The following is a 19,745-nucleotide window of genomic DNA, read 5'->3' on the forward strand; positions in this document are numbered from 1 at the left end:
GACTGAAATCGTTGCTTTCAAAAATGGACCCCCTTGCACACACACACACACACATATATATATATATATATATATATATATATATATATATCAAGGAAATGCAGCTAAACGTTCATGTTTCTTTGTAGTTCCAGCCAGGACCTCGGCTGCTAGGGGATTCTGGAGTGACGTGTTTGAACACACTTTCTACATTGGGACTTTCTCACGGCATACGAGAAATATATAAGCTTGCTAGAGTAACCAAGCGTTTTGGCTTATCTGAAGAGTTATGCAGTCCTTAAACCACACTGCAAGATCCTATTTGTCGATGCCACGCAGTGCAATATTAAAGTGCAGAACAAAGAAATGGGCGCCACGGGACACCATGTACAGCCCGTATTGCAGTTTCCAAAGCCTTCTATTACTTTAGTAATGATACTTCTTTTAAAGTGGATGCGTTATTTATGTAATGTAGTCCAATTATCTAGCAGTGACTCCTTAAGGGGGATTGGTAGGGTGAATTGGTCGCGCCGCTTTTAGCATTTCCTTCTATTACCACTGCATATGTTATTTCTAAGTTTGGCGAGCATAAGGGTGCTCTTTACCCTAACATATGGCAGCATTTTTGACGCAGAACTCGAAATATATTTTCTAAGTATCTCCGAATTTTTAGATTTCATTGTTTTTGTTTCAAGTTTTCAAAGAAACAGCGCCTGTTCTCAGAAACAACCTAAAGGAGGATAATTTAATTTCGTGATTGTATTTCAACTATAGCTGTCTTCAAAGGGTACGTAATCAATTTTGGTTTGCGCAGAGATCATTCCAGAAGAAATTTATTCTGACTTAATGAATGTCTATACTAACAACATTTTTCACGTAAATATGGCTAAACATGTGCTAATGGTTGAAATTCATACCCTCCGCAATAAAATGCTCGACAGTGTGCAATAGGTTCACTGAAATCTTGCGAATACGTTTCGATAAAATGCATATCGAAATATTTACACATGAAAGATTTATTTTGGGAAAACAAAACTAGAATTTTGCACGTTCACCACAATCGTTAAGAGCGATCCAGGCTCATGCACCGATTTATTTATTTCTACACAATTCGCAAAGCTTTTCATGAGATTTATTTTCCTTCGAAATTGAGTGCTACTTGTGCTGAAGAACTCTGCTTTGTCATTCTTGCCCTTGCAAAGACAAGTGAGCAAGTTCCCATAGAATACATAACGTTTGATGCCACTTGCACTCAGAATTGCACATTAGGCTGCATTTTGGTAACCGCCCACTGCACGTGTGATTTTGGCCATATGTGTGAACAAAAACATAGAAGAAGCAGTGAAAATACCGCAAACAGGAGTCAAGGAGTCACGTGAAAGCAATGTACTGTAGCAGCCCACTTACAATAAATATTTGGAGTGACAACTAACAAAAACGTCATAAAGTCAATGTTCTTTGCATGCAAACTGATAATAGTTATCATGAAAATATACAAGCAACAAAAGCTAAGCCGACCGGAAAACACACATAGCGTGTTATCAGGTACTAGGATTCGCGGCTTTGGTGCGACATTTAAACGGCTTAAAGTGTTCGTCCACACTCGCTGTCGCAGCGCCACGTTCCGGAAGCTTTGCATAATCTTATTATCCCAGAACCTAACAATCAAACAATCAACTTCTCGGTTTGCACATTTTAGTATTAACGCAGAGAACTTTAATTGTCACTGAATACTGTCTAACTTTTCTTTCTACATAAAGAAAGAAAATCATTGGCTTGTCACTGCTATTCACGTGCGAGACTGCTGACCTAACAACTTCGGGTTGTTTGTTTTACGGGAAGCTAGCTACTTTATTTATTTATTTATTTATTTATTTATTTATTTATTTACGCATACTGCAGGCCTTAGAAGGCCCAGGCCGAGGGGAAAGGTATATACAAAGAAGAAAACACAATAGATTGACGGAGGAGTAGGAAAAGCTTGGAAAATGTAATAGAATATGAGAATACAGGATGAGGAAAGCACCTAAATAATGCATAGAGAGTGGCAAATGGAAATTGAAGCCTCGTTTTATAAGCACAATTTCGAAGCACTGGAAATGTAACAGAGAAAAAGAGGAGTGTATAATTCAAAATTATTTCAAAGCGTAAATCAATAAATATTGCATAACGATAAAAACTGAAACAATATTTCGTAACAACAAGCACTAATGTTTATTCACTAATACGCTATTCAAACAGTGCTGACCAGTTTGCTATAAGCTAGGCTGTTCCATTCCGTTACTGTGCGAAAAAAAAGGAATACATAAAGACGTTCGTTCTACCATTATCAGGTGTCAGTGAGGCAGCATGGCGATGTCTTGTTCGGCGGGTAGCAAGGGGTACTGATTTGGGGAATCACTTCAGCGAAATTTAGAGAAGCTGAACCTCACTGCTTTACGTTGTATCATTTCTAGCCCATCGTTGTTAGTTTTATTAGTATAGGGATTCCATACAATAGCGGCGTACTCGAGTTTAGGACGAACAAGAGAGGTATAGGCGATGAGACGGATTTCAGAAGGAGCGTGTTTTAATTAAAGCATGAGATAGCAAAGCTTTTTAAAAGCTGAGTCGCAAATTTGGCAGATGTGCGAGTTTCAACTAAGGTTACTGGCTATTGTAACGCCGAGGTACTTATATTCATTCACCTCCTTAACAGGTTTGGGTGCTATGCTAAGGTAAACAATAATTTACTAATTTTTTAGTGATCTTCATAAATACTGTTTTATCAATGTTAAGCTGCATATCCCAGCGTGTACACCAAGCTAGCATGTCTTGAAGGTTAGAGTTTAGAGTAACTTGATCTTGTTGGCAGTTGATTTCATTAAAGAGCAGACAGTCATCAGCAAATAGTTTTATTTGTACGGGCTGAGTAACAGCGTTTACAATGTTATTAATATATGTGCTAAATAATAATGGTCCAAGAACACTATCCTAGGGAACAGCAGAAGCGAAAGGAAGGATATTGGAAGAGCAATTATCAACTACTACGAATAGCGTACGGTTGAAAAGATAAGCGCGAATACAATTGACGAGATTTGAAGGAATGTTGAGATGTTCAAGTTTTTCTATTAGCTTTGCGTGTGATACAAGATCAAATGCTTTCCTGAAGTCCAAAGATATGATGGCCGCTTGCCCTGATTTGTCGAAAGTGCTAGCCAGACTGTGAATTATAGGGGTTAATTGGGTTACAGTGGAGAGGTCCTTTCGAAAACCATGCTGCAGAGGAGATAGAATGACTCTATCATCGAGAAAATAATTTATTTCAGTAGCAATAATGTGTTCTAAAAGTTTGCAACAAGATGAGGTTAGTGATATGGGGCGGTAGTTTGCCACTAGTGATGGATCGCCTACCTTTGGTATCGAAACAATATGAGGAGAAAGCCGTTCGTTAGGACGCACCGCTGATGAAAGGGATGCATGAAAGCTAATAACGAGAAATCGAGATAGCATTTTGGCGTACCTGTGAATAAACACGTTTGGAAGGTTATCAGGCCCTGGAGACAATTTTGTTTTTATGTTCACATGCATAGAAAAGACGCCAGACAAAGAAACAAAACTAAAATCATCATTGTATGCTACGCCATTCACACAGGGGGAAACGGGCGAGTTCGAAAATACACTGTTAACATAAGCACTGAAGTGATCAGCGATATCCTGTTTAGCGACGACAGGATTTTCCTCTTGCATTATATGGTCAACTGATTTACTTTTTTTACTGAGATAGCTCCAAAATTTGGAAGGAGCAGTTCTGATGAAATCAGGCAGGGTTAACTGGAAGTAGCGAAGTTTAGCAGCACTTACAGACTCATTTAATTTTTCTTGGTAGGGTCCTAATATGTCGCGAGACATACCCTGTCACCTTAGTCGATTGACTTTTCTCTTTACGTGCACTATATCACGCATCATCCAGGAAGTAGCTTTAGTGTTTTGTTGGTTTTATTTGGAAGAAGGTTGTCAATAAAGTGCATACAAGTACTCCTAAATTCATCCCAAAGTTGAACTGCGTCATGTCCCCTAAAACCGCTAAGACGGAACTCAAGATAATCCAGTATGCTCTCATCCCTGGCGCCTGGAAAATCTTTTACAGTAATTGTTTTACAATGAGTAGATCTGAGAGGATCAAGGTAGCAAGAAAAAGCCACATGTTCATGATCAGAAATGCCATGTTCAAGAGAGACCTAATCTAAAGTCCGGCTAATAAACACAAGGTCAAGTATTGAGGCAGAAGCAGTGCTAACTCGTGCCGGCTCAGTAACCACTTTCTGCAAGTTCTGCATCAAGATTATGTTATGGAAGTGCTCATTATTTAAATTTATAATAACATCAGCGCTACGAGCTCCGCGAATCCAGTCAACTCCCGGAAGATTGAAATCGCCTATTAGAAAAAATTTGACGTGTATTCCACGTGTTAAGAAAACACGTGGAAGGAACAGGCACATTTTGGCAGCTTGTAGATCCGGTAGAACAACAGTTTCGGTGATACTTCGCTCTACTCAAACCAAGTACGAGCACGTGCATAAAGCAGAGGAAAGGCTTGTAAGACCACATGCCCGCAGTTGGTCCGCCGTGCCCAAAAAGATGCCATGTGATCACGCAGATCATTGAGAAACTGCGGAACGGAATCGGGAGCTCGATAAACAGCAAACAGCAAAACAGAGGTATTAGGGCACAAAATATTTAAAGAGATTGTTTCAAGATTAGCAGCTTGACGTAAGAGAACTGCCAAAATATCTTGTCTCACCAAAGTAGCAACACCGCCACTTCTAGTAGGCCAATCACGGCGGAAAGCACGGTAATTAGAGGGAAAGACATCCGTATCTTCTATTGCGCCACGCAGCCATGTTTCTGTGATGACGAGAATGTGTGGGTTATGCGCAAGAAAAATCGCGTCAAGCTTATCACCCTTGTTGATAACACTGTGTGCATTGATATTTAAAATTCGGAATTCTTGAGCGGGAGGAAGTCAGTCCTTTTCTGAAGTACTGCGATAGTCATGAATTTTAATACTGGTGTTCATGACATCGCTCCACCAAAGGATTCAATTTTGACCCACAGTTTCGCGTCTATCAAACTAACTTTATTGCCTTATTTTTTTCTCAGCATTCGCGCTATCCGAAAACAATTTACGCTTTCGGGAGGTTTCATGTGAGTAATCATTTTATACAGAATTTCTGGCCCCTTTTAGCTTGTGGGCGTTTTTTAATGTTGCAAGTTTTTCATTGAAGTCCTGAACGAACCTAACAACGGGTCCTTGTTTGCTGGTCTTCCCTAAATGCAGGATTCTTCCAATCTAGCTGTTATTTACGTTTAGCATATGAGAAAATATGCCAGTCACAATTGATTACTTAAACTCAGTTTCTGTTTCAGCAGCTTCCTCCCGAAGGCCAAAAATTATCAAATTGGAACGCCTACTCTTATCTTCGAATTCCACTATTTTGGTTTCTAGAGATTTAATGGTTTGTTCGAGTTCATCTACATGAGCCACGCGTTTTTCTGAAGCAGTGAAAGGATTGTCCGAATCAGTAAAAAGCTTTTCCATATTGTTCTGCTGCGTTCTAAGCATCGCCATGTCTTCAACCAACTTGGTTTTTCCGCCCAGTATTTCTTGCAGCAATTTTTTAATACTGGGGCCTGGATTTGTCGCAACGCCACTGGACAGCAAAAGTAAACACATACAGTACATTTCATAAGCAATACTAGCACAACGCCGGGGGCACGGAAAGACCAAAAGACAGCCGAAATCGCTCTTCAAAGAGGCAGAGTAGTAACTAACATGCATAAAACAGAGGAAAGGCTTGTGAGGCCACATGCCTGCAGTTCGTCCGCTGTGCCAACTAAAATCGTGCAGCTGCACTCGCTCTTTTGTACAGCAGCCCAGTGAAGTCACATGATGTGTATGTAGCGTTAGGGTTGGAGTGCCCAGGACTAAAGCTGGCGTGACGTGGAAGGAAGGGGTTTTGTGATAAGTCTCCATCGTTGCTAATGTGTTAAGAAAAGACGTGGAAGGAACAGGCACATTTCGGCTGCTTGTAGATCAGGCAGAACAACAGTTTCGGTGATACGTAGCTCCAGACAAACCAAGTACGAGCACCTGCATAAAGCACAGGAAAGGCCTGTAAGGCCACATACCCGCAGTTGGTCCGCCGTGCCCACTGACGTGGTTTCTTCTTACAGCACGCAATGCTGACGTCATGATGCATTTGCTTCATTTTAGCAGTCTGCTTTTTAAAGATTTAGTATTCTTAGGGTACTTCAAGAACGTTACCCCGTCTAACCATCTATCAGCGTTAATTATGTATGCTTGTCTGAATGTAATCGTTTTCACGCCTACTGCGTTGCTGATGGAGCCGAATTCAAGAACCTGTCGGACACATGGCAGTGTGGCAGTGTGCACATATGGGCTGCTCTTCAGGTAGCATCTTTCATCGGACAAGGCTCTCTATATGCAAAACTGAGTATACGCCGCTGCCCAACAGCAATCTTTGAGTACATGTTGCAACACTGGGTATGTGCCACTAGATGTGTGCTGGTCTTCAACGAACTCCTCAGATGCTAACTTGGGTCACTTGGCATGACCAGTAGGTGTGTGTGGCCCTCTACATTGAGGAAAAATATCTCTTAAATTTATCTGATGCTGAGAGAGATTGATCCTCCCATACAAGGTTTCCTCAAGGAGAGCAGGGGCGCTATAACGTAAAACTGTTCCAAACTTTTCTAGTCCAATTCTGCTATCAGCCCTCCACGATTGGTGAAAAACTTTTTTCGAACACCCCCCCCCCCCCCCCCTTCACCTGTCTGTCAGGCGACGTCACGAAAACCGCGATAGCTCCCCAACTAATGTGACGTGCACACACTGATTATGTATGTTTTGACCAAACGAAAGAAAAATAGTTATTTCTGATTCGACGCTTTTTCGCCATTAGCCCTGGGCTATTGGTAAAAAGTTTTCGGGCTGCACCCACTTCACCTGCCTGTCACGCGACGTCACAAAACCGCACAAACTCACCGCGTCAAAGTGATGTGTACGCGATAAAGATGCATTAATATGCCGAACAAAACTGAATTTTCTTCGGAATAGCCGCAGGCTGCCCCGTTCCGAAAGGAATAAAAGATGGCTGCCGCCGATCGCTGAGACGCTGGCTACTCCCACCTGCCGGAGAGCATGGGTGTATTTGCGTATAATAAAACTTCTTGCGTGGCCGTGTAACGTATTCGAACACTTTCGGCACGTTTACCACCCCATTCGGCCAACTCTTCTTTCCTGAGGGTCAGTTTTAGCGTCATTCTTAAGCTTCCATTGCATGCCGCCGTGATTTTCGACCAGCCACCACAAGCTAAGTAAGGGAAAGCCGACCAATCGCAGACGCCGGCACCACCCTCTTCATCCGGTTATCAATTTTCAGTGCACTGGCTCTGCCCCAGCGAATCCCTCTCCACTTGAGCGTGCTCCTCGCCTCTTATCAGCCAATTAGATACGACAAGCCGCTCAGTGTAGGCAATGTTATTCGTTTTTCACGCAAACAAAAGTGACCTCCTATGAACGAGGAGAGTGTTTGATTGGTCTGTTCAGACAACACTGCAGGTGACCACCCGGTGCTTGCGTCGGTGGTTACGCAAATTTGACGTCAGGAGATTGGAATAGAAACATATTGGAATAGTTTTACGTTATAGGGCCCCAGGACGACGCTTTAGCAGGTTACGCAAAGAAGACACAGGGTACGTCCTGCTTATCAACGGATATGTTTAAGACTAACACTTTAGCAAGCTGCGCCATGAAGGCAATGGGTAAGTGCCCCACTTCGCTGAACCTATAGTCAACTTAGGCCGCTTTTCATGCGCCATAGGACGTGCGGAAAGCGAGATATCAATTATAAGCTTACATATTTTGATGTGTTTAGGGGCCCATGGGCCCGCTATGGCCAAAGAGTGCCATGCAAGTGGTGATGTGGAGTAAGTGAGGTAGATGTTACTTGGCTATGAAAGCTCCTAAATGCTAGTCGCTGTAAAGTGAGCCGAATAGATAGGTATTAAAATCGCCAACATGAGAGTGACGTGTGCTATGACAGTAAAATATATGTTACAGAACGATCATTCAATAAAATTTACGATTATAGAACTAGCACTACAGCTTCACGAGGGCCCTTAAACGCAAGTGTACGGAAGCTTTTGCTCCACAAAAACTACAATCGCACCAGCACCCTCAATTGAGAAGGTATGCCATGACTTTCCTCGGCTAATAACGTGTAGCACCACACTTAGATCATTCAAAGCTGCTTTCACTTTGACGAAAACGGTTCTGAGCCCAGAACCAATGCTGGATGCAGAGGGATATGGTAAGAAAGCTATTGCGCAAGGTGGTTTTTCCTTTAACTTTCTGCTTTCCTACATTCCACAAGGACGTGGTGGACGGTCAGTCTTTTACCACATCTTCCTACATAGTAAGTAGGTAATTGTGTGCGCCGAATGTGTGCCCTACACGCAGTCGACAAATTGAGACATCAGATTTTCTTTATTTTAGTAAGGGTGGTGCAATCCTAAGCTATAGCGTTATCAGATGGAGTTTGCTGGAAGATTCCGCAACCCACAAGCGTTGCAAATAGCCTCTTAGTTTTCTACAAATTAAGGGTTTTATGTCTATAGCGGGTACAGCTATGGAAAGATTAGAAGCTCTTGTTGTTGTGGATGTGGCGGCTTGGTGTGCGAGTACATTGCGCTTAATTCATCTTTGCCGTGGCACCCAGCATATTATTACAGGCTGATTGGATGTGTATGTCGTACACAGGAGAGCATAAAGTTCACGAAATACAGCATCATTACATTTACGCATTGACATACGAGAGCTAACCACACATAGAGTCACGGAACATTATGGCTTTTTCCATCTTTGTTTTCTTCACATGTTTCATTGCTTACAGTTCTGCATGTGCCTAAGCCGTAAATATGCTCGTTTCAGTGTGCACAACGCCTGTTTGAGAGCAAAATAGCCCCAGCGCTGCACCAGCAGCACCGGTATGTGACTTAGACGCATCAGTGCAATACTACCGGCAGGAGTACTTGGCCTCGAATGTAGGCTGGAAAGTTCGCTCGACTGTGTGCTTCAGGGGCATGCTTTGATGCGTTGGTAAAAAATGCGTCAGGTTCAAGCAGCCCCCACTGCCACGGTGGTACAAAGCCCGTTTGAAGGATTAGGCGATAATCTTGGAGTCGCAGACCGATTTATTCCCACAGCTTCCTCACACGAAGTGAATAGCGTTCTCTCAATGAGCGTTGTTTACGAAATAGTGTGGCACATGTCGCGTCATTCATAGTAGAATAGCACAGGTGCTGTCAGTTATAACTGACTTTCAGGTGGTATGTATAACTCCGATATAACATTTGTAATTGTAGTAACCACTTATTTGATTCTACGTAGAAGCTCTCTATCGGGCTTGTTCTCAACGGGCCGGTCGCTAGTCTTATACCTAAATGATGAGCCACATCTAGAATGTTCAGTGCATTGCGTGAAGCAGAGTTATAAACTACAGGGCCATAGTCTAATCATGATCTTATTAGGCTTTTGTGCAGGTTTATGACACACTTCTTATTACTAGTCCATGTTGTGTGTGAGAGAATGTTCACTAGGCTCATTGTATTCAGGCATTTAGCCTTCAAGGATTAATTGTCAGAATTGAATGCGAGTTTTCAATCAGAAATCATGCCAAGAAATGTTTGTACTCTGCTACAGATAGTCTACTTCCATATAGCTCAATATTAGGGACTGCAATAATTCCTCTTTTTTTTTGTAAAATGTACACACGGACTTTTCTGCGGGTTCTGACTAAAACTGTTTTCATTAGCCCTATTAGCATTCTAATTTAGGCCAAGCTGGACACGTCGGTCACCAATTGCAAGAATGCAGGACAGAAAATCATTCTTCATGTCATCTACGCACAGAGAATAGAACATAGTACAGGGAAAAGCCGTTCGCAGAGAATGCATTTTCACGATGAAGAGTGTACAGATAAGAACACCGCCTTGTGGAGCACCGGTCTCTCGGATGAAAGGCATAAATAAGGTCTGACCGACCATTTCGTGGAAGGTATGGTTTGACAAGTAGCTTTCAATTGTATTTCACATGCTGCCACATACACCCACAGCGAAAATATCTGGATAGATGGATGTTTTAAATGGATGTTATGAGCATCCCCTTTAGAACTGGGTGGTAGGTTATGCTGTCAAGCTTGCGCTATTATAGTGCCTAATGTCCCACCTAGGCTAAAAAAAGGGAAAAAAAAGAACGCACAATGAATTCCCATAACCAAATTTTCTGACCCCCTATGGCGGACTTTGCTCTTGTACGTCTCAGTTTTTTGTCGTTTTATTACTTTTCTTCCACCATTCTTCCTATCGGCTCCTACTAATCTCTTTGGCGGACATGTTTACTTTCCCCATGCTCTCGCTGAACCCAACGGCTTCAAGGAGTACAGTGGTGCCTAAATCAACCGCTCGGCAGGATTATTCACATTCTAATAAAACATGCTGCATTGTTCCCACAGCTTTACAGCAGCAAGCACATACTTCATTTTCCTTCTTCTATCTCGCTTTATAGGTGCGTGTGCTAAGGCATCCTGATTTCGCTTCGAAAATTATTGAGCTTCCCTTTGAGTTATCATAAATTGTTTCTTTCCTCATTTTGTCTTTTTTCCTTTTAAGTAGTTATTTGTGACAGGTTTCCTTTCCATTGCCGCCATCCAGGAGTTTATTTCAGCCTCTCTGACTTGGCGCTTGACATTCTCCGTTGCTGTGTTGCTCGCCCTAAAGACAGCGTACTTGCTGGTAAGCTTCCTAGTTCTTTTCCTTCACTGTGAATCAATGTTTTTCCTGCACAAACACCTAAACATTCTCGCAGCCCATTTAGTTTCTTCCATATTCCTCAGCCGTTCTTCATAATCAATTTTACTGTGAGCTTCCCTCACTTCAAATTTTGCCCAGTCCTTGTTAGCTTGCACAGCTTCATTTGTAGTCTTCCCGTGAACGCCCAATGCGAGGCTTTCCACTGACCTTTGGTTGCCTTCGAGTGCTGATTGTACCCCTGATTTCAAGCAAACAACCGCAGTTCCAAAAGTAAGTCCTGGAGGCATTACACCTTTTCACATACCCTGGAGCACTTCGTACGTCTTGTATCCCCATAGCGCACCGTGTTTCTTTATGGCTACATTTCTCTTCCCCTTTTCTGCTATTGCGTTTTCCTGTTCATCCATATATCTATTTCCTTCGTTGACACATGCACCAAAATATTTATATTCTTTTGCCCGAGGTATTTTCTGGCCCTGCATTACCACTGTCTCTTCACTGTTTGCATTGAATACTATAACAGCTGATTTTCTAACGCTAAACTTAAAACCTAGATCGTCGGCTTCCTGTCCACAGATATTATAGCCCGACGTTGCAAATCATTGTTTCTTAGTTAGCAACACAATCTCGTCCACATAAAATGAAGCTGGAATCTGCTGCTCCACTAGAGTACCCACCTTTTTGTATGAGAGACTAAACCTGATATTACTTCCTTCTAGCGCCCTCTCCATACTCACCATATACATCTTAAACAGCAGCGGGGATTAAAGGCACCCATGCCTCAGTACCTTGTTGATATTAGCTTTCTCCTCGTTCCTCATCCTTTCCCAATTAACGCAAAGGGTATTTTCAAGGCAAATCTCGCTATTATTGGTGGTAGGTGAATCTCTCTCATTGAGAGAGATTTCACCATCATCATCATCATCATCATCATCAGCCTGACTACGTCCACTGCAGGGCAAAGGCCTCTCCCATACGCCTCCAACTATCCCGGTCATGTGCTAATTGTGGCCTTGTTGTCCCTGCAAACTTCCTACCACCTACCTTCATTTACCTACCACCGATATCTAAGAATACCGTAGCTCCACGTCATGTCAGATGCCTTCTCTAAATCAAAAAACACGGAAAGAAACGCATCCGTATTGTATGTTTCAACGCGGGCAAGATGGTTCATCATCGACCTTCCTTCTCTGAAGCCACATTGAAGAGAGTCTAGTGCCTTGTGGTTTTCTAAAACAGAGATTTGCCGCCGGTTCACCATGTTTTCATAGAGCTTGCCTAAACAACTTTTTGCTCAAGCAAGATTCTTGCCCTATGTAAGTACTGGAATAACAATTGTGTTCTTTCCAAGCGGACCAAATGTTCCCACCTATTCGCATGACATCAAAGAGAGAGAGGAATATTTTCACCGTTTCCGAATGAAGCTACTTGATCATTCCGCACGCGGCCGTCAACTGGTGCGGGTTCACCGAAGGTGAGCTCAGGGATGACTTCCATACACCTGTGCGGATGTTTCACGCGAACTTCATCGAGCAGGGGAACGAAGTTTACGAACGCCATGGGTTCCGTAATGCGAGTCGAAGATGAAGAAGGGCAATTCGAGCGGTTTGCAGTTCACCTGAGGACTCAAGCCTAACTGCAATTATGGAACACTTGAAGAGGCGGTGATTACGGACCGCGTTGTATTCGGGACTAATAACAAAAGTGCCAGAGAGAAAGTGTTGCGAGACCAAACAGGACTTTCCATAATTGTACAAAGCATGTGCCAACCTGCTGATGTGGCGTCAAAACAAAATGCGACATGGGCATACAATCGCCTGCAAGTTGACTTCTCTCGACAGAATGAATGCAGCAAAGAACAGAAAGGCCAGTGGTCTGGTTCATGCGCCGTGCAATGCCCAACCTTCGTAAAAAATTCATGCAGAAATTCTTTTGGAAGTTCTTTATGCGTAAACGTTTTGCTGCTTGCTCATCTTCATGCAGCCTGGTGTCTTTATCAATGTTATTAAACTTGATCCGACCAGTATAAACACCTATCAAGCCTTATTGCTCATTATCAACTTTATGGGAATAGATCGGACTTATATCTAACCTTATCAAACACGCTCCGAGACTTATCGGCCCTTATCAGTTGGAATCGACCTTATCGGACCCTTATCAATTTTTATCAGACTTTATCCGACCCTTATCAATCCTTATCAGTCATTATTGCCTTTTTCAGGATTGTTCCGAACAACATAAGCCACAGCCGCACTTTGGCACCCTATCAATCAGCGTCGAACCATTTTCAACCGTCATAAGAGCCATAAAAGCCCTAATCACTCCTTATAAACTCATTGACTGCTTATCTGTCTGTATTGCGCGACTAGAACCCTCAGAGACTAGTGACATTTCAGGAAGTGTAGGAACGTCCCAATGGAGGGCGCATCCGGCGACCACTAAAACGAATGGTTGAACTGTGTGTATAGCTGAAATTAGCATCAGCTCAAGGCAGAACAATTCATGGTTTAACCACGAAGGAAACAAATGCGCAAACAAAAAGAAGGGCGTTAAGAAAAGCTGCCCTAACAAATTCTCCAAATGAGTGGCAAAATTACAGAACCATAGCGGACCATGCAGAAACTGGAATTATCTAAGCTAAAGAGAAGTTTTATAATTGCGCTCTTCCCAATATGATAAAATCTTATCCTCAAAGGATTTGACAAATAATTACCCCAAAATTCAATCACACTCCTCCTTTACTATTTCCCGAAAACGGAGCTGTGCTTAACTCAAGAGACATTCATTCATTCATTCACAAAACTTTATTAGAGTGCTGAAGCCCGGTCATTTCAGACCGAGGTGGGCCGCGTCCACGTCGGCACAGCCCGGCCGAGCCTTATGGCGTCATCGTGGACCCTCTGGGCAGCCCGTAGACAGCGCAGAGCAATTTACCTTATGCTTCTCTGCAGTTTTCACTAATGAACTGCCGCTTCATAACACTCACATACTCAACAACCATTTACTGAATTCAATTTTTCATCCATAATGATACCGAAACAGGGCGCCACTAGTGCAACTGGCAGACTTCCTCTTAAAATCAGACCAGGTCCTGACGGTATAAGTGCTAAACTTCTGAAATTAACATCGCGCTAGTCTTCTGTTTTGCTATAGTTCATATTTCAGTAATCACTAGATGCGGGATGCCTGTCGGGAGATTGTAAGAGCATTAGTGATAGCATTAGTGATGCCGGTATTTCAATCCAGTCACACAGCAGACCCTAATAATTACCGACCTATACCACTGACATACTTTGTTGCAAATTAATGCAACACACCCCATAGTCTCGCATTATAGCCTATCTTAACGAAAATAGCCTGTTCCTCAATAACCAACCTGGCTTGCGTCAAAATCGCCCGTGTCAGACGCAACTATATGAACTTTTAACAGATATTCAGATTTCTGTGCAGAAATTGGATTGTACAGATGTGATTTTCGTTGACTTTTCTAATGCTTTCTACTGGGTACCTCAAAATCGACTCAAACTGAAAGTTAGAAAGCTACCGCTTGAGTATACCGCCAGGCGGTAGATTAAGGAGCTCCTAACGAACAGATTGTAAGTATCGCTTAAAACAACTGCTTTTCTAACCGCACTCACGTCAATTCGGGAGTTTCTCAAAGGTCCGCCCTCGGTCGACTGCTATTTTTATTTATATCAATGACATTGCCACTAATGTTACTTCACAATTACATATCTTCACACATGACTGCGTCTTATATAATGAAAGAAGCTGCCCTGCTGATGTCATTGTGCTGCAGTATGATTTCAGTTAGGCTTATGGAAATTAACACAGCCAAAATGAAACACGTAAGTGTGCTTATATTACTTGACTTCCCTCTGACCAGTATAAAATACGCGGTACTTGTCGCGATCCACTCGTGTTCGTTAACGAGGGAGGGCTCGAGGCGCCTTCCTTTAGACAGACGCTTCGCAGCGGGGTGGTGATAAACGATGACTGACCCCGAGCAGCTGCGCTCGTCGGTGTTTATTGGTGCGGTGACCAATGTTTCCCACCGAGCCTGGCAGGCCACTGAGCCTGGTCGGCCAACGAAGATTACGCCGGATGGGGCGTAACATGCTTGTTACACCCCCTTACCCCCAGTTTGTTCATTGACAACAAAAAACATCCAAGTTCAAGTGGAAGGTTCGGTCGCGGACCCAGGCAAGTCGACGGTTCCTGCTATCCAGGCGAGTAACGGCCCGGCGGCCTCCACGGTCGAGTACTCCTCCTGGGCACCGGCGTTGACTGGCCAGGTTGTCAATGCTGGATGCTGTCTGAGCCAGCCTCGCTCCTTCCGCAGGATCCGCAGTGGTCCGCTTTGTGAGTGGTGCCGGATTTGACAGCCGCCCAACGCGTGCCGCACCACTGGAAACGCTTTCCGCCTCCGAGGTCGGCGGTGTTGCGCTGGAAGCGACTGGAATATCCGCTAGTTCTCCAGCGGGCTTGAACTCTGAAGCGGCAGTTGAGGGCGCCAGCCATGTCCCGAGGTGAGGCCTCACATAGTCGGCGTATCGGTGCCACGTGGCCCCGTCTGGCATGCGCAGGAGCAGCGATGAGGCGCTGGCATGCGACACCATCTGCCCGGTGGACCAGGGTGCGCCAGGACGGAAGTTCCGAACGAAGACTCGAGATCCCGCTCCGGAAAAGGCCCGGGACGGCACCCTTGGTCAGCAGCCAGCTTCTGGTTCAGCTCCTTCAAGATCGCTGTGGATCGGAGGTCCGGATGCAAGACGTCAGTGGTTGTCATGACCATCCGACCCAGCAGGAGCTCAAAAGGGGCACGGCTAGTGACCTCGTGGGGCGTGGTGCGGTACTGGAACAGTACCCGGACAATCTGCGTCCGGAAATCCTCAACCTGGCTATTCTTGAGCTTGTCCTTCATTGTCTGCACCACCCACTCACCTGCACCGTTTGAAGCAGGGTGGTACTGCGGTACCATCTCCCGACGGATTCTTTTCTTATTCAGCCAGGCGAGGTACTGTGTGCTGACGAAAGCAAGACCATTGACCGATACGATGACGTGAGGCAACCCCTGGCCAGTGAAAACCTGTCACAACGCCACAATGGTCGCGCCTGCCGATGGAGTGGTAACAAGTAGAACCTCCACCCTCTCCGAAAAGGCATGCACCACCACCAGGATGTAATGGCCCTTGAAGGGCCCCCCAAAGCCTACATGAAGGTGAGACCAGGGTTTCTGTGGGAACGGCCAGGAGTGATTTCCACATGACAGGAGGCCCGCTGATGCTTCTTGCAGTCCCGGCAGCTCTACACCATGTGAGCGATGTCCTGGTCCAAGCTAGGTCAACAAACGTGGGACCGGGCCACAATCTTGCTCTTTTCCAGGCCAGTATGACCCGCGTGCAGCAACTGCAGCACCCTGGACCGGCGACTTTGTGGGATCACCACCCTTGAACCCCACAGTAGGCAGCCCTGCTGCAAGCTCAGCTCGGCGGCCTTGTGGCTATAGGCCTGCTGAACCAATTCCTTCACACGGGACACCACTTTGACCACCTGAGACAGGACTGGGTCATGGCCCATCGCTTGTGATACTGCAGACCTGAAGAGTACCTCCGGGTACGCGTGCTCCAGCGTGAACAATTCAGCAGGTTCTGGAAAAGCATCAGACACCTCTGGCAGGGGCAGGCTGCTCAGGGCATCAGCAGGTCCCAGGCCCTTTCCCGGACTGTAAACCAGCTTGTAACTGTAAGCTACCAGCCTCAAGGCCCAGCGTACCATTCAATGGAATGCCTGCATGGGAGCTGCCTTGTCACGCCTAGCAGCCCCAACAGCACCTTGTGTTCCGTGATCGCCTAGAACTTCTGGCCCCAAAGATACTGGTGAAAGCGTTTGACCCCGAACACGAGGGCCACGCCTTCCTTGTCCAGCTGGCTGTAGCATTTCTCTGCAGCATGAAGCCGACGAGAAGCAAACGACACAGGGCGTTCGTGGCCATCCTTGTCCCGGTGCGCAAGGACGGCTCCCACGCGGTACGGCGACGCTTATACGGTCAGGACGACAGGCTTGGCAGGATCGAAGTGTACCGGCACTGGAGCCTTGGCAATTAGCTTCTTGCTGCGCTGGAAGGCCCGGTCCTGCTCCTGCTGTCATACTCATTGCTGACCATCTCTAAGCAAAAGATGGAGTGGCTGTTGATGCTACGACAGGTTCGGCAGGAAACTCCTGTAGAAGTTCATGAGGTCAAGGTTGCTCTACTCTCCTTCTTGTTCTGGGGCTTAGGTGCCTGGAGTACAGCACCAACTTTGCGGGGAGCCGGTGCTAGGCCAGCCTGGGAAATGACATACCCCAAGTACTCACCATTGGGGGCCAGGAAAATGCACTTTTCCAGCTTGAGCTCCAGACCACCATCCTGCAGTCATGCCAGGACGTTGTGCAGGTTCTGCAGGTGGTCCCCTTCGTCGTAGCCTGTAACCAGGATGTCTTCCAAGTACACCGCCACGTGCCTCATGCCCTTGAAGTGTTTGTCCATCTCCCTCTGAAATATTGTGGGGCTGTGGCCACGCCAAACTGTAAGCGCGTGTACTGGAAAAGCCCCACAGTTCTCGATATTATGACATACTTCCGGGAGGCATCCTGCAGCCCCTGTTGCTGGTAAGCATTGCTGAGGTCGAGCTTGATGAGCTTCCGTCCACCGGACAACGCTGACAAGAGATCTTCAATCCAGGGCAGTGGGTACTTCTTGACTGTAGGGACGGGATTGATGGTAACATTAGAATCCCCGTTGATCCTGACACTGCCGTCTCGCTTGTGGACTGGTGCAATGGAAGCGGCCCATTCAAGTCTTGACGGGCACCAGCAGGGCCTCTCACTGCGGTCTTCGCAGCTCCTGGGTGACCCCATCCTTCAGGTAGAACGGCAGTGGATGAGGCTTGAAAAAACGTGACCAGGCTCCCTCGGGTACATAGATGCCAGCCGTCGTGCTGGCGAATGTGCCCACCCCTGGCTTGAACAGGGACTTGAACTCGGTTAGGAAGCTCGGGACGTCTCTCACCACATGCAGGCTGGCTTCCTGGTACTCATGCAGACGAACGCCCAGCGCATGAATCCAGTTTCTGCTTAGTAGCATCAGCGACGACCCCTTGGCAAAATAAAGGGGAAGGGTTGCTTCCCTGTCGCCAAACCGAACGCTGACTTGGGTCTGACCTTGGACCTGGGAGAGCAGACCGGAATAGCTGCGCAGCATCACGACCGTAGCCTCGATGGACATGCTGGTGAAGGTACGTTTGAACTGTTTCCCGGACATGACTGACACGCTGGCCCCTGTGTCCAGGCCCATGAAAATGGGGTTCCACCAGAATTCGGCCCTCAGCATGTATGGCGGCACATACGACGGAACAAAGCCTGTGTACCACATGTCGAAAATCGGCAGGTCCTCGGCCACGACGTGGAGCTTGGTGCCACACGCCCCGCCGCGTACCAGTGCGACGGCTACACTGGCCGCGGGCTTGTGTGGTATCAGGGCTTGAACAAGGCTGCTGTCCGCTGTTTGTCCTCTCCCCATCGGCATACGCGTGCCAGGTGCCCAGTTTTCCCACCCGCGAAGCATTGTGCTTGAGAGAACTGGCACTGTGAGGGGGAGTGGGAACCACCACAGCGACCACAGATACTGCCCTTTGTCGCCCACTTGTTCACTGCCGCCGACGGTGCGATCTTGCCGACGTCCTTGGCGGCAGGTTCCATTGCCAGCGCTGCATTCACGTCGTCGTTCAGCGAGGGATCGGGAAGCTCCAGGAGTCACGTATGCATGGCGGGGTTGTTGATGCCGCAGAGGAAATGGTCCCGGACCAGCGAGTACAGCTGGTCCCCGAAGGCGCAGGCACTCGCTAACCCTCGCAGCGCAGCAACGAACGAGGGTCTCTCCTTCCCAGCAGCTTCGGTTATTGAAGCGTAAACGCTCCTTTAGTGTGGACGGTGCTAGGTTTACATGTGAGGGTGGCATGGCGAGCAGCTCACCCAGCATCTTAACATGCGGCGTGGCTGGCTTGAGTAGGTCGAGCAGGAGACTGGAGACACGGGTCTCGCAGCTGGCCAGGAAAATGTCCCGCTGTTTGGCCTCGGGTGTGTTGTTTGCCCGGAAGAACACGTGGACTTGCTCCTCGTTAACTAGCCAGGCGGACCTATCTCCCTCGAACAACTCGAGCCTTCCGTACAGCGGCATGGCGGCAGCATCGGGGGGGGGGGGGGGGGGGGCGGTGTTTCGCCGCTCGCGGTGGCATGGGACGATCCGTAAGTACTCGTCGCCAGTGTCCCGATCCGGCTGGGTTCTGGGCTGGGATCCGGCTGGGAGGGCTCGAGGCACTCTCCTTTAAACAGACGCTCCGCAGCGATGTTGTGAGGAACGATAACTGACCCCGAGCAGCTCTGCTCGTCGATGTTTATTGGTGCGGTGACCAATGTTTTCCCACCGAGCCTCGTGGGCTAAAGGAGATTATGCCCGAGGGGGCGTCACATGCTTGTTGCAGTATTACTATTCATTCAGTATCTTCAACCAAGAAGTTGGGTGCTCTGTTTAACTCCAATTTAAGCTGGAATGCTCGCATTCAACACATTACTGCAAAACCATGTATCAAACTTTATTACCTCAAACGGCACTTACACCTTGCGAACACAGATACCAGACTTCAGGCATACAGTTCTCTTATCAGGCCTTCTTTAGAATATGCGTCCATAACTTGGCACCCACATCACTCTAATCTCATGAATCTACTCGAATCAGCCTAAAAGAAAGACGCGCAGTTCATCCCATCTTCATACTCTCGCTATCAAAGTGTGTCTGCCTTAAAGAAATTGCTGAATCTCTGTTCTCTTCATATACGCAGGACGTTAACACG

At 46.3% G+C, this 19,745-nt stretch overlaps 1 protein-coding gene across 3 annotated transcripts in view; it reads right to left on the reverse strand.

Moving 5' to 3' along the window:
- Positions 1-19,745, reverse strand: part of LOC126537840 (uncharacterized) — a 54,799-nt gene that overhangs the window by 13,468 nt on the left and 21,586 nt on the right. The gene's annotated exons all lie outside the window — the stretch shown is intronic.

This window comes from Dermacentor andersoni, chromosome 4 (genome assembly GCF_023375885.2).
Source record: "Dermacentor andersoni chromosome 4, qqDerAnde1_hic_scaffold, whole genome shotgun sequence".
NCBI classification, from domain to species: Eukaryota; Metazoa; Arthropoda; class Arachnida; order Ixodida; family Ixodidae; genus Dermacentor; species Dermacentor andersoni.